We start from the raw sequence: 16,715 nt of genomic DNA, 5'->3' as shown, positions 1-16,715 counted from the left end.
AAATCCCAGAAATGGGAAAATAACGTAATGGGAAAGAATAACCAAACAAATCCTGGGATCGATATTCTTCTCATGGTACGCACGTAAGGTGGTTTTCCACAGAATATAAAATGTAGGATTTGTCACAAAGTTATTCTACACGATTTCAACGAGCTTTTACAATCTATGAAAGCAGTAATACTTTTTTTTCTCTCACTAAGGCAGAAAATAGCTATTCTATTTGCCGTTAGCCCTTGCAGCACAACGTTTTAATTATCTGATGTCAAACAAGGAAGCCCACAGTATAGGCCAAAAGATGCAGTTTGAATAGATAGAAAATAATTTCATAAATGTTTTTCTTTTTACAAGCAAATAAATGTGTAAAAACTGCACTGGTTAAAAAATGGATTTCTGATACTTTCTGTTCTACTTGTGCTAAAAGCTTTGAGTTTTACAGCTACGCATAAGAGTAGCTTTTATAGGATCACCAAAAAATACATGGCTATAAGAGGAACGGGAAGGAGGCTGTGTGAGCTTTTTTGACTATGTTCACAATCGGCTTTTGGAAAGGTAAAATGGCAATTATCCTAGCTTTTGATTTTTCCATCACAATACATACATCTGTGTTGCTCACTCCTGGAGCGGACTTGTTCTTCACCGGCGAGCCTGAAACGAAGATGAATAAGGTTCACAAAAAAAATTCTCATGTGAAGCGATGGTGTTTCTACAAACATACAGGAATGACTGGAGATATACTAACCGGTAGTAGAGTTGTCAGACAGATTACGTTTTTTGGGAGGCCTGCCTCTTTTCCTTTTATCCGTTTCAATTTTAGGTTCACTTCCCTAAGGAAATCAGAAGGTAATACACATTACAATATATAGCATGGCTGGCGGGAAAGCAGACACATTAGTCCAGTGACATAAGAGCCTAACAAGCCTTTGAATGCTTATTTTTAAAGTCATAACATAACTACAATATTCATAAAGGAATCTTTTTCCAGAATTGCATTCTATGTAAAAACAGGGAGCGTTTGACAGCTTAACGCATTTACATAAAGGTCATGTGCTCTACAGAGCGTCTGTTTTTTTTTTTCTGGTAATCCATTGAATTTTATTCTAAAGGATACACAAGACGATCATGTATTAAAAAAATCTATTGCTGTCAATGTGATTTTTGGGTGAATTTTCCTGTTCATACAAACTGTTGAGGACTCTTATCTAATGTTTATGGTATGCTGTGCTAAAAAATGTGCTGGTGACACTTTGCTTAAAGGGGGAAATCCCATAGAAAACCAATTTAGACAAAATAAGTTATGCAAAAGTTTTTTCCTTGAAGATACTACATAAGATTTCTATCTCGGCTCTTTTGGCTCTGCAATGACTGGCTTCAGTAATGTAAAGGGTGTTTGCATTGGCTAATCTGTATTGTATGTTCTGATTTTTACGAAGGAGTCCAAAACAAACAAAAAAGTGAAGAACACCACCAACATCCCTGTAAAATATTTAGCTTGCCAGGAAGCAAAAAACGTGCAAACACTAAAGTATACATTATAAAACATTTATTTACTTAAGGCACCAGAAGAATGTTCAGGTATAAAAGAGTTAAAGGAAGAACAAAGCACGTACCTCTTCTGATTTTATACAGGACGCATGCGTCTCTTCAGTTTCTTTGGTCACTTTGATAGGTTCAGCTGCAATAAAGGAAGGTTCAACAAATATTAAGATATACGTCATCCCAACATTAAAGCAATACCCCCCCCCATAAATCAGTGAGGCAGATGTTTTACAACGATTGCTTGTTCACCGTACTGGAAGCTGCAGCCCGTCTCGGGCATGCGCAGGCATTGACGCTCGCTTTCTTACAGGTAGGTTTGCGACCAAACACCGCCAGGCATATCCAGGTTAACCCCTTAAGGACCGGGCTCATTTTTAACACTTTTGCGGTGCTTGTGTTCAGCTGTAACTTTCTCCTCACCCATTTAGTGTACCAACACATGTTATATATTGTTTTTTTCAGGGCAAGATGGGCTTTCTTCAGATGGGCTACCATATGTTTTGATCATATCACCGTATTTACTATAAAAACAATAATAAAACATGGTGAAAATAAAAAAAAAAAAAACACTTTATGACTTTTCTTTGAAAAATCTTTTACTCACCTACAAAAGGAAGTAAAAAAAAAACTAGCTAAATAGATTCTACTACTTGTCCTGAGTTTAGAAATACCCAATGTTTTTATGTTTTTTTGCAAGTTATTGGGCAATAAGTACAAGTAGCGTTTTATGATTTCCAAACCTTTTTTCCCAAATCCGGTAATTCTGCCTCCATCTCCTCTTTGGAACATCTTTGAAGCCGGTTAACTCAATTAATCCCCATCAAACCATATATTTTTGAAAAACAGACACCCCAGGGTATTTCAAATGCTGGTATTTTAACCCTTTCCATGAACTAATTATACAACCACACTTTGTCAAACTTTGTAATAGTAATTTTGAATTTTTTTTTTTTCCACACGAATTGTAATTTAGTTATAAATATAAAGGTCCTGGTATATGTCACTGTCAAACAACACTCCAATATGTGTTCAGCAACATCTCCTGAGTATGGTGATACCCGACATGCATGGGTTTGTCAGGTTGTTTGAGATTTAAAATCCCACATTTGGGAAGTGCGCTTTTTTTCTCCATTTTGGTCAGTCTGTACCTATGCCCTATCTTTGAGCTCGGCCACTCCAATTTACCCCATCAAGCCATTTTTTATTAAAATAAAAGCACTTCAAATAACCAAGGGGTGTCTAGTTTAACTCTTTCTATGTTGAGATTTTTTTTAGAAATTTTAGCACTTGCTCAAAATAATAAAATTTATTTTTTTTAATTTTTATTTATTTATTTATTTTTTTTTACACATTTTGCTGGTACTGGATGGTTCCTCTGGTGACATCACTGCATAATTATTTTTAAATGTTAGCACATTTTTTTTTCCATATTTTTTTTTTATTTTTATATTTTACTAATCCTATTGTGATTAGAAAGCTGGGCTCCATTGACTTGCATGGTTGAATGCAGCACCTGTATTCAACTTGCAAGTGGAGCCAGAGTTCTCTAGAGGGTCTGGAGACCATCTACCGAAGTTTTTCAACTTTATTATTTTTTTTACAGGGCGGCCGCCATCTTGCAGATGGTGAAGATCACCGGCAGTGGCGGCTGTGACCGCTCTACGGAGCGGTCACAGCCCGTCCTGGGGTAAGTGTTTGGTGTCACTGAATGCCTCCTGATCAAGGCATTCCAGCGACTCCTAAACGCTTTTAAAACGGGTGTCCAATGTACAATGTATGGCGGATGTTGACGCCCTGGGGAGGGGCCAGACATGGCCCCTGATGCCGATCTCGGGGTTATTGAATGCCTCGACGTCGAGGCATTACAGTAACGCCGTTTAAGCGAAGAAAGTGATCGTTGATCACTTTCTAAGCTTATATAATTTTTTGACGGTTCAGGACCGTCAAAGGCCGTTAAGTGACCGTTTTTCCGTGACGGTCCTGAACCGGCAAAGGTCGTTAAAGGGTTAAAATGCTAGCGAGTAGAACGAAAGTGCCTACGGTGGCTGAAGTGTCCCTTTAGGCATACTGTAAGAGTGATGTGTAATTCGTTCATTCATTCATTAAAAGCCATATTCCTTTTCACTTCATTATATAATTGTTACCAAATGCTTGTTTTCTTGTTACTGTAACAGTAACGGGCCTACTCGGGTTATCCGCACAAACCGTAAGAGCAATTACATACTGTTTCACAGACCTTTTGCAAGACTTTTGCGACCTCTTGATTTTTTCTTTTCTACCGGAGCAGATTCCGCAGTTTCTTCTGAAACCTAATAAAGTGAGAAATAGAACATTCAGCAAAACATTGAACTACTTTCTGAATTCTAGACTTGGAGGGGGCATAACAGAAATTATAAACAAAAACAAAAGTGTTACGAAGACTGCCCCGCTCGAAAAATGTATGCTGGAATTAGTGTATAAAATATAAAAATAAATATAGATATTTATTAAAAGAAAATTACTTGTACAAACACAAATAACTCTTCTAGATCATCTTTTAAAATAACCGAATACTAAAACTGAATACAAATGGGAACTCCAGTTTTAACTTGCCTGTGGCTCTGCATCCTGATCCGAAAGCTCATTCCCAGGGACGTTATCTGCAAAACACCAAATACATACGTTTTATAGAATTATTTTCTGGGGGGGGGGTGGACAAAAGGAGGGATAGGGTCCACACATGGTGGTCTTGCCCGGTACTATGTAAAGTTCTAGGCCTTGGGCTGCCCTTCTCTCTTGAGAAAGCCACCCTCCACCTCTTTGAGGAAGAGCATCCTCCTTTAAAAAAAGTCAGTAATACACTTCCTACTGGCAATGAAACTAGCATTGGCCTAGAAATTGAAATCTATACAGTGCCCCCATCTTATATTACTTATACTAGACTATGGAGGAGATCTCCCACACATCAGGCCTATATGTAAATATGGGGGACTGTGGCTAAGGTGTAAACACTACAATAGCTGGTGCAGAGAGGTGAGACGCCCGGATAACAGACCACCCATGGAGCGCCGATAAACTGCTGGAGGATGTGGTTACCCATTGGCATATAACCAACTCACTCAGCTCGCATAGACTCCCCACACAGCAGGGTGGTAATACATTCATACACATGCATGAGGGAAGTGTTAAATACAGAAGAGGGTGCCCAGAAATCCAGTCGTGGTCCAGGATATGTTTAAGGTTCTGGTGGCTCTTGGCTTTTTCTTTTCCTTTGTACAAAGATGACCCAGATGGGGAATTGTAAAAGAAAATGAGATTGTAGATGTGTATCCACATCGTGGGCGCCCTGGTCCAATGGTGACAAATGCAAATACATGTAAACTTATAATATCTCAGAGGAATGGAATCGAAGTATATGAAAATAGAAATGAACACGAAGTCCACAGAAAAAAAAAAAAAAAAAAAAAAGCAGAAATTAGTCCTTCTGGATGCATAGTGAAGTGAGGGAGTCAGTGAAACTCCTTTTAATGGGTTTTGAACTTTCCCCAAGATATACTCTGTAGGGACATCTATGGTTCCACATTTGCCTTTTCTATTTCAATGGTTATTTGTATCAAGCATTTACAGCTAATAAAGCCTGCTGGTATTTGGAAAGCTTTGAATTCAAGTAGTTTTAAAAATTGTGTAAATTATAAACATATCTACTTATAAATATATTAACCATTTCTTTTTAAAATCTTCAAAAAGTACAGTATACAGAAAGTAACATACAGGACCTAATTATTGAGGGCAGCTCTATAACAAGGAAAAGGATTCACAGGAAATATTCATTGAGTGTAAAAGTAAATACCAGATTCTGTCCTTTCGGGTAGACATGCCTCCTCTTTTCTCTCAATCTGTAATGAAGAACGACAAGTTTCTTATTTTTTTTCCCATGCATGCATATACATACATATATATATGGTATATGGAAGGACTACTGCCAACTAAAACGAATATTTGAAACGTAAAATTTTTATTATATATATATATATATATATATATATATATATATATATATGTTTCATTGCTGTGCGCAATATAAAGAATGGCAAGGGGATAAACAGACTGGGCTGGATTCAATAATCACAAGTTACTAAATAGGAGTACTCAGAGATTGCAATAGACATATATATATATATATATATATATACACACACACACACACACACACACACACACACATATTATACATATATAACCCAGACTCATTGACTGAGTTAATATATATTACTATTGTATCATTTTTTCATTACAATTTATGTAATTAACATGTAATATTTGTCTCCAGCATTACATTTCGACGATCATATATATACGTAAGAGAAACTCCTATCATATTATGCGCAGTTGCAGCATGTGCATCGGTAACCAGTCAACCTCCAGACGGCTTGTCCAGAGATAGATTCCTAACACAGGTTATCAGAGCCCAACGTATACTAGACAAACTCAGACTATCATACTGCCTGCGATAAACTAGGCTCTGTCTTACTCACGCAGCCGGGCAGTAAGACCAACAAAAGTCTATGGATGAACGTGTTTAATGAGCATTGCCAGAGAACCTGCACCGTGTGGTGTCTGAACAGGGAATTCACCGAACATTTCACTACTGATAACAATGGCTGCTTCCAAGTGTGCAGATTAGCATTTTGAAGCAAAATTAAACAAAACCAGGTTTTTGGAAATATCAAGCTTCATTACTAGTTTTTGTCAGTGCTAGACTGCATTACTATACGCAGCCCTGTATTTGACAATAAAGGATAATTCTTCCTCCACTGGCATTTCCATTTCATACTACAAAGCTAAACTTTATTTGCGGTTGACATTTCAGAAAGCATTTTTATTGCCATTGGGGTGTATTCAAGTTGTCCACCTATGTACCGTGTTATGTTATCGTCCTGGAATGGAGTGAATGAATGAATGGTGCATGAACTTTGGATGGAAGAAAATAATGCATTAACATACATACCTCTTGTACTTGGGGGATTGCGGTGGGGGATTCACACGGTTCTGCAATTTGGGGTAATGTTCTTTCACCTGGTATAGCATTTAATAAGATAATACCAAATAGATTATGACCAAACCATGTATAGGACAGCATGGTAAAAAGGAAAATTTAGTTTGCCAATTTATGATCAATCTCGTTTGTTGTACTGATCAGAGGATGAAAAACCCCAGTACCGTGAATATCATTCAGACCGGCTTTGCTATAGAATTAAACCAGCTTTTTATAGTATTTTTATAACTTTCATGAAAAATAAGGCTCTTGGCCATCGCTGTGATTTCACAGTGCATGTCACGTAAGGTGACCTCTTAACTTAGCATACTCTTCGGAAAAACATAAAATCTCCAGTAAAACTGAGGGTGATGGGCATTCCAGTATAGGCAGGTAGGACCAAATGGGCAGACAGATGATCCAAACATTTCATATCTGATGCCAAATTAGTGTGTGTTTCTGAACACAACAAGCAACAGAAAGTACCTGTATTCAGATTCCTGGAGGCATCCTCCTCTACAAAGTCAAGTGTTTGCTCCTACAGAGAGAGAGAGAAAAAAAATAATGATATATACATATACATTTAAAATATCCTACATTCACTTTATAAAAACCTCTGAAGTGATGTTTATACATTTGTGGAAATTCTACTAATAAGTTGGACACTCAGTTCCAAAGTAGTAATTTATACACTACATCCCATACAACCATATAGCAGAGAACTGAGAAAATGTACCTCCTTAGCCTTCACAAGAGACGTTTCAGCTTCTGTGGTTGCTGGAAAACCACCTGCTGAGACAGAAAAGGGTTTCATGGATGAATATAAATAGAACATCTAGTTACAAAAAAACAAACAATAAAGAAACAATGCAGAATGCTAAATACAGTGTTGGAATGTAAATTCATTAATTTATAGATGCTTTAAAACAGCCGTATTCTGCTCTTTTCTCTTGAAAGCATACGAATCCCTAATGTTTAATGTCTAAGCCGTCCCTTTTTCCATGAGCTATTAAACTGCAGGGAAACTAATCAATTAGGCCAACAATTTGCTTGCGCCTGAAAATAAGAATTGCGACATGACTGTCATCGACAAAGAAGGTTGTATCTGAAGGAGAGTAATAGCTTGATGTACAGAAAAAAGGCTAGTGAAATATTGGCGATGGAAGCTTAATTACCGTTAAAGGCTACTGCCAAATCTGTGTCCGTATTATCTTCCTTGCAGGTTTCACCCTAAAACACAGAGAAAACATGGAGTGAAATTTAGTATAATAAATGAAATATACTTAAAACCTATTTAATAATGCAAATTGTTTTTGAGTTAGAGAAACTAAAATGTGCCCCATCCATTAACAATAAACTAATCTAATTAGGGGCTTAAGGCAACAAATAGATAAGAAACTCCCACGGGTTTACCTGTACATCTGTGTGCGAAGGAGCAGCTTCAGCATCAGCTGTTAAAGAGAATTTAGAGAAGATTAACAGCTACGTTCACAGATCTCGTGACATTACACATTCCATGACAATCTGAGCCGAATTCAGATTTCAAAAGCTAGTACCTCTTAAGGGGTCAATTCAGTTAACCCTGAGTGGTACGTATTGATTTATATAGCGCCATCACATTCCTCAGCACTATGCAAAGGGGAGACAGGTCGGGAGTAAGGCATTGCATATTTTAGGCCTTTAGAAACGAGCATTTAGGAGGAAAAGGAACTTTATATTTGTCCTACTTAAAAACGGTACCTATACAACGGATACAAGGGTGTACGGGAATCAGCCCCCTTTACACTTAGGTGTATGAAAACCCAAAGCCTTAGATCTTTCGGTATTTGGTAGGAAGCAGCTGCTGATCAGGATACCTTTAAGATATTGGATTGCTTTGCAGATTTTCGACTAATGTTACTTTGGTCTACTCGCCCCATCTAACTACAAATTTGAGTGCTGCTCTATATTCCCATCTTACCCACCAATTTTAATGGTAAAAATTTTACTTTAAAATGTCAAGTAGGTTATATTATAGGCAACAATGTCGCAAGTTTTCCCATTTAAATAGTTTACCTTGTCCTGTCCCGTAAATAGTGACATACGATTGCATCTTGCAAAGAGCAATTAAAGTGACTTTTGCACAGACAAGAACTGTCCATGCCCATTTCAATAACAGGTATATTGGATTTTTAAAGATAATAAATAGAACGGGCTTCCGGGTAGAAAAACACATGCACTCTCCTGGGGGTCTATCTAGCAACACAGACATAACGATGTCTGGAAAAACCATCAACATTTTCTAGCCCAACAAATAAATATTAAGGCTTCACGCTCCAATAATAAAGATAAAATGCTTTAATCTCCCACCTATTATGTGTGGATACGAGCCCTTTATTATATACAGTATTAAAGCACTTTATAATTATTCTTGGGAGTGCGAAGCCTGAATATTTGTTCGAGTCAAGGGCGCTTGGTGGATGCTTTGTGGGTCTCAGTCACCCGTTCCCTGGGCACATCTGTGGGTGCCGGCCAGAAAAACTGAAGGATTGTTGGGACGCAGCCTGTTGAAAAACTACCGTTATTCCCATCTTCTAGCTAGCCCAATTTATATAGGTAATAGGTAACAAGACATTAATCTGGAAGCAGGGGGGGGGGGGGAACGGACGGACAAAAAACAAACACATACCGAGGTAAGCATGTATGTATGTATGTATGTATGTATGTCTGTATATTCACAAGACATAATATGCACAAGTAATCTTTACATGCATCAGATTATCTTTAAACATACCTTTAGGGAGATCTTCGGCAACAGTTTCAGCAGTTTTACACTTTAATGCAAAAACAAAAATATCAGTTTTTAAACACAGCCCTCTTTATCCTGCATTTTAGGTTGTAACATATAGCTGTTCTAACAGCTTAATACCGGCAAACAATAAAGACAAAGCATCTTAATACTCTTAAATTAAAAATCATTAACCGATGTCTGGTCGACAAGATAATTTTTCTTTTTGCTATTATAATAATAAAAAAAATCCCACATGTTTGCCGGTAATCTCAACTTCATTATTCAACAATTATCCCCCCCCCCCCCCGTTTAAAAGTTCAACTACAGCATTTGTTTTTGATAACAGGTATATTTAAGCTCAAGTGAGGGAAAAAAAAAATGAAAATAAAACCCAAAATAAAAAGGTTTCCTTGATTCTAGATTTAAAATATATCAATGATATTATGACATTACGGCAGCTATATACACATAAGCAAGATAACATAAAACTTGAAGGATCCATCCTTTATCAAACAAAAACATTTTTTACCATCTCAGTCTCTTCATTTTCCTCAAAGCTAGACTGTTCCTCTTTTTCCATCGCAGTATTGACGGGTTCTGAAATTATACAGACACATTAAAGAAGTTTGCTGGTGCAAAGTTTTGTAAATCCCCCGTCTTGCCTTCAATATAATATATATATATATTTTTTTTTTAATAGAAGGACCAGGAACCCATACGTGAAAAGTGGAAAACCAGAGTTCTAGTTAATTAGCGAGAATTCTGGCATCAAGAAGGAATGTTTCCTCTTTTCGATGCACAATTTAAAATTATTTTAAGGTGTAGGTTTTTTGTATTATTGCCATGTTAAGCGATAAAAAAAGGGACTTCCCCTTTAAGTAACTTTGCGACTATGTAGATATGTAGACTACAAACACATTTTAATATTACACACTGTTGCAGTTTTTAACAGAGTCAAACCCGAACAATAAAAAAAAAATTTTTATATATATATATATATATATATATATATATATATATATATATATATATATATATATAACCAACCTGGAACAGGAGCCATGTTTCCATCTTCAAAAAGTTCACTTTTGGGTAGATTTTCAGGTTCTCCTGTGCCAATATCACTACACACACTGTGAGAGAGGGGATCATTGGCGCTGGCCTCACTCACTGGTTGGACCGAACTGGATTCTAAAGTGGTCAGAGGGTTTTCTTGCTCTGACATTGACCGAGGATCTTCATTATTGTTATTGTCCAATTCTCTTGCGTCATCTACACCATCGTTATCTGAAACTGAGCATGTAAAGCTTTCTGTGTCACCACCTCCTGGATTCAAAACATTACTTTCAGAACAGGAAGCGTCATTTACGGAATCAGATTCCACAGACAGGTTTCTTTCATTAGTCACAACAGTCAACGGAGCCTCTGTTTGTTGAAGGTCCACCAACGTTTCATCCACAGAGTTTGCCACCTCATTCCTTGCCTCTTCTTCAACCTTCTCACCATGCTCAAAACCACCGGTATCCATACTGGGCATTTGCATTGTATTTATTTCACATTTGTTAGATAGGGTATCTGATTCACCTGTTGTGTTTTCCCCTGACACACACGTTAAGTCCATTTCTTCTGTGCATTTAACGTCTTCCTCATTCTGTAAATGTTCTTGAACACTAGTCATTCTCACACTTTCAGTGGTATCTTCAGCACTCACTTGTTCAAGATTGATTTCTTCCTGTACAACCTCAGCGTAAGCTGTAACATTCTCTTGATCTTGCATTACAGCACTATTGGAATTGTCTTCTGTCCCAGTGGAGAATGAAGAGTCTTCACTTGCTGTTCCAGTGCTAGTAACAAATCCCTCACCTTCTTCCTCGTCTTCTTTAGCGCCAGTACTTGTGATGGCACTCTCGTCATCTACCACTACACCAAGGCTTCTAGTTTCTTGTCTGGTCATAACATTACCTTGTTCAGTCTCTGCACCAGAGTAGGACGTTTCACCATCTTGATTTCCTCGTCTCACTTTTTCACTGTAATTTTCCTCTGTGATTCCAGTACTGGTAACAGTCCCTTCGCCTTCTTCAATGACGGCTTTGTTAGTTGGTCTTTCCGTTTCGCAATCTGCACTTGCTCCCGTTTCACAATTTCCAGTTTCAAAAGAAGGGCCGCTGTCTGAGTGTTCTGTCACTCTGGTATCCAAGTTAGCTTCAGACATCTGATTGTCATTTATGTTTCCACCACTGGAAAAGGAAACCGCCGAATCTTCAGGACAGCTTACAGGTCTGCTTCCCATATCCACATCTCCAAAGGTCACATGGCTAAATGCCTCACAATTATCATTCATGCTCAAGGACTCCCCCACCTCACTGCCTACACTGGTCACGGCACTATCGGTTTCCCCATCTCTAGCTGCTACACGGTCCTGTCTAGAACTATTGCAGCAAAACTTTTGTTCTTCTGAGCTGGCACTACTTACAGCATCCTCCTTTTCATCAGTTCTTTCATACTCCATATTGTGGCTATCATTGGAGTTTATTACAGGTTCATTATTATTATAAATACTCTGTCCTGAGAGGACTCCTTGCTCTGATGTAACTATGACACATATGCCCTTTTGTGAGACTGCAAGACTGGACTCTGCTGCTGCCTCAACACTACTACAGTCCCTTTCACTATTGTGATCTTCCTCTCTGTCTGCAGCGCTAAAACTGTTAACAGACTCGTTAGTCCTTTCCATGCTTGAGGTTGTAGCATGCTCAACAGCTTGGCTTCCAACGGGCTCGTCTGTTCCCGAGCCGGGCAGTTTCATAACACTGAACAGACCCGAAGAGCTGGCCGCTTCCTCATTCTTGTCTAGGTATGTCAGAGACGGATTTTCTATACCAGTGCTACTACCCATCACATAATTCGAAGACGTTGCATCGTGTCCGCCATTATTTGAGTTATCATCTGTGACACTGCTGGAGGACGCTGCTGTGGCTTCACTATTAATTTCGCAGCAAATATTAAAGCCACGATCCATCGTTTTGTCTGCACCTCCTACCCCTGTATTACTGGTCGATGTGGTCGCACAAATAGCGCTGTTAGAAAGCGTAAAACTGTTTTCAGTGCTGCTGTCCATCATGTCGCTGGATGTGGCTGCATTTTCACTAAGCCGCTCTTTACAAATTATAACATCTGTTTCCTCTTTAGAGCAGCCATCAGCTGCAGAGCTTGAAGACGCGGATATGCCAATGTCTCTTTCTGACAGTTCACTCTTTGGTTCCATACCGACAATATTTAAAGAGCTCGAGCATGTTGCTGTACTTGCCCCACGTTCCATGTCTGTTGCAAACTCCACATCCATGTCCTCTCCTGTGCTGCTGTCCATGGCAATATTTGAGGAGGTTGAAGCTTGCACATTATTTTGTTTGGTTTCACGGACATCGCTTGCTCTGTTATCAGAAGAATTACTAGAGGACGATGTTGCTGCATTATCATTACTGTTCCCTGGACATGTGACTGAAACATCCACTTGTTCACTACTGCTATTCATTGCAATACTTGAAGATGCTGAAGTTTCTGGATTTTCAGAACTTGGTGTATTATCTCTGTGTAACGCGCTATTCTCCATGTAAGAACTGGAGGAGGATGAAGCAGCTTCCTCCCCACCATTCTGGTTATGAGCTACAGGACCTTGGCAGACATCTACCCCAATATCTAAGGCACTGCTGGATGATGCCGTGTTATTTTCTTTTGCTTTTTCCTGGCTAACATCTTTTTCAAAATCACGGCTTTGCGATGTGCCGCTACTCGAGCAGTGCAGCCGATCCACCGAATCAGATGCTTCTGTGCTGCTGTCCATTGGAATATCAGAAGAGTTCACGGAATATTCCTTCAATGTACCCGAAGACATGATCTCCATAAATCGATCACCAAACGCACCATCAACTTGTGTGCTTGACGTAGCCCGTGCATTCTTGCTGTCCTCAACGTGGCTAAAGTTGTTATTTTTATGCTCATTTCGGTAGTTTCTATGTACAGTGCTTGAAGAACTTGCTGCATTCTCATCCCGTTCTACTGGATTTTTAAGCCAAACTCTAGAGTTCTCGGACATGCAGCTGTCCATAGCGCTACTAGATGAAGCAGCGGAATTTTCATTGTCATTTTCAGAAGAAACCAAGGAACCCTCAGCGTTCAGTTCTCCACTACTATTAATCATACTACTAGAAGACGTGGCTGCATGCGTAGTAACATTTTCAGATGCTCTTGGAGCCGCATCATTGCTTTCGTCTGTGTTGTATGAGGAGGTGACTGGAAGCATAGATACTCTTTGGACACCATCCCTTTCTGCTACACTGTCTGAGGAGGTTGCTGCATTTGTAATGCCATTCTGAAAAGCTTTAGAAGGAGTCTCATGTTCTGCCGTGCTGTCCGAAGAGGTTGCTGCGTGTGCAATAAAATTTTCAGAAGTTACACTCATATTGGGTTCGGCGTTTTCCGATGAAGTGGCTGCATTTTCCTGTGTATCTGAAGATGATCTGTTGGCAACAGATGATGTGGCTGCTTTCATTGTAACATTTCCGACAGGCGCCTCATCCTCTGTCGAAGCTTCAGTTGCACCCTGAGAAGAAGTTGCTGCGTTCTCCCTGGCTCCTTCTGAAAAATGATCTCCATGGTCATTTGTACTATAAGAAGAAGAAGTAGTCGTTGCATCTTCAAAGCTGTTTTCTGATAACACTGTGGCATCTGCACCTTCTGATGAAACATCAGCTTCAGCAGAAGTAGAGTGGGTATTTTCTCCATAACTTTGAAATGTTAAAACAATCCCCTTTCTAGAATTATCTGCGCTGTCTGTACCCACACAACTGTCAGACGATGTTGCAGCATTCTCTCTGGGTCTTGATGAGGTTGAAGCACCTTCACACTCCATGTGATTTCTACCCCTAAAAGAGGTGGTGTTTGGCCCCATTTCTGAATGCTGAGTGGACCGTTGTCTTGTCTCTCCAACATTAGTCTGCGTAACACTGCTCTCTGCGTTGCTTTCAGTACACACAATATTAAATCTGTTGTCTTCTACACCACAGTGTGAAGCATTTTCATCTGCAATACTTATCCTACTACTTTCTGTTGCAACTGGTAGTGTATCCATTACAGAATCCTCCTCAACATCATTTCCACTAACTGTATTGTCCAATTCTGACAATGTCAGAGAAGTGTTTGGCGTGAAGCTTGAGCTGGCAGATATAGCCGTCTGTTCTGCAACATTCTTTCCTTCTTCGCCAGCTGCGTCACTTGTAGATATCTCTGCGTCACTTGAACCAGTTATTTCAGATACCGCTGCAGCACGAGACATCTTAGAATGTTCCCCAACATTTGGTTCCAGAGATGTATCTCCCTGTTCAGAAGAAAGATTTTCATTTCCACTGGTCTGAGGGACAGCGACACCAGATCTGTTTTCCAGACTCCTATTTTTCCTTGAAGAGCTCCTGGAATTACACACACGGTCATTTGATCCCTCGGCTGTGGTGCCAGAACATGACATACTCGCCGCACTGTTCACCGCAGAATGCAGTTTCAATGTAATAAGGTCTTTTGTTTCATGGAAATCTAAAGTAGGTATAATAGGACATATATTCCTACAAGCGTTGCTCATCCTGGTAGAACTGGGCATATTTTTAGATTTGGATTTTAAAGAAAGTCCTTTACTGGTTTCATACGATTCTGTCATAAAGTCCGTGACCGGTGGCTCCGTCGCTTCCTTTGTCTCACTGACTGTTCTTCCAGATTTTGAATTCTCATCCGGTCGCCCTGTATTAGAATTGCATGACGAGTCTTCTATTGGAATGAAACTTGTGCTGACCTTGGCTAGTTCTCGTGCACTAGCTCCATCATTTTCACTTTCAGGCTTTGATGATTTTTTAGTTCCAGCTGCTCTGGAGCTTTCACCTTTTATCTCCCCAGCGGCCTTTTTATTTGACTTGGTATCTAGACCGCTTCCTCGTTCCTGTAACCTCTTCTCATCAGATTGCTTTCCAGGCTTCTCTTGCTGCTTACTGTTATCTTCCTTCCGTTTTGCATCCTTATGGCTGTGCTTTAAGTTGCTACTTTTTTCTCCTAACGATTTCTTGGAAGATGAATGTTCCCTGTGTTCACTCCGTGATCTCTCTCTGCCTTTTTCACTTGAATGTTTAGACTTATGACTGCTTTCTTTGGCTACAATATTTGAGGACTGGGCAACAGTCTCAATCCTGTCCTCTCTGTCTTTATCTACAGACTTTGATTTACGGTGTTTTTCCATATGACTCCCCAAAGAACTTTTATCTTTTTCAGACTTTTGGCTAGTTTCCTCTTGGTCACCTGCTTTTAAAGATCTGCTACTGCTACTTTTAGCGATTGCCTTGGTCGAAGCTCTGTCCTCTGAGATTTGCCTTATTCTTTTGTCTTTGTGTGAGCTGTCCTCCTGCTTTGAATTATCCGAGTTGGCTGAATCTACATCATTCTTTGACTTCTTTTGAGAAACACTATGTTCCCTCGAAGAGCCCTGAGAATCTCTTCGTGGCCTGGAATCACTAAGAGACCGTTTATACCTGTGGTCAGACTTTGTTTTGTCTGTAGACTGATGGCGCTCACGTTTAAAGCCATCTTTGTGTGAGTTTCCATCAGTTTTATGCTCAGCGGAAGGGGTTTTCTCCTCTTTACCGTACAGAGAAGACTTTCCATCACTTTTGTGCTTGCTTTTTCGATCTGATCTTTCTTCAGAACTGGATTTACTCTGACTTCGCTTTCGCAGGTTATCATCTTCTTTTGAATTCTTCTTGGGCCTATGTAGGTCAGATTCCTCACTAGCTTTATGTACATTATCGGTCTTGTACTTTTGCTTTGAGGATGAATGATCCTCTGAGTAAGTTCTTTCACGCCCAGTCTTATGCAGTTTTGGCTCTTTCTTTGGATTGATTTTTGTGTTTTGTGCTTCAACCTCACCACTTTCTTTCTTTGCATGCTTATCTGGTTTAGACACATTTTTATTTTTCTCTTGGTCATCAGAGTTGGTTTCAGACCTTTCCGAGACTTTTCTTGATTCTCGCACATCATCTTGTTGTGACCTCTCAATTTGTAAGGGGGTTTTCCGTTTATGTTCCTTTTCTAAGCTTGAATCTTCTCCTAGATTTCTGGACGGCTTAAAATCATTCTTCGTTGGATTATGCTTGGTTTCCTTTATGGATGGAATCATTTTTTCACAGGACTGCAAAGAAATACAATTTGCTGGTTAATTGTAATGTAGGATACAATCCAACTGAAGCACATAATGCCCCGCAAATGATATTCAAAATACACACACTTACAAACAGTTGCATGGATGCATATTGTGAAATGCTGGAGTTACACACATAACTACATTTAATCCTCTAAAGGCAC

Source organism: Sceloporus occidentalis, unplaced genomic scaffold (assembly GCF_023333645.1).
Source record: "Sceloporus occidentalis isolate IW3139 unplaced genomic scaffold, rSceOcc1.0.p SCAF_260, whole genome shotgun sequence".
NCBI classification, from domain to species: Eukaryota; Metazoa; Chordata; class Lepidosauria; order Squamata; family Phrynosomatidae; genus Sceloporus; species Sceloporus occidentalis.
The sequence above is the reverse complement of the archived record's forward strand: the minus strand, read 5'-3'. Positions refer to the sequence as shown.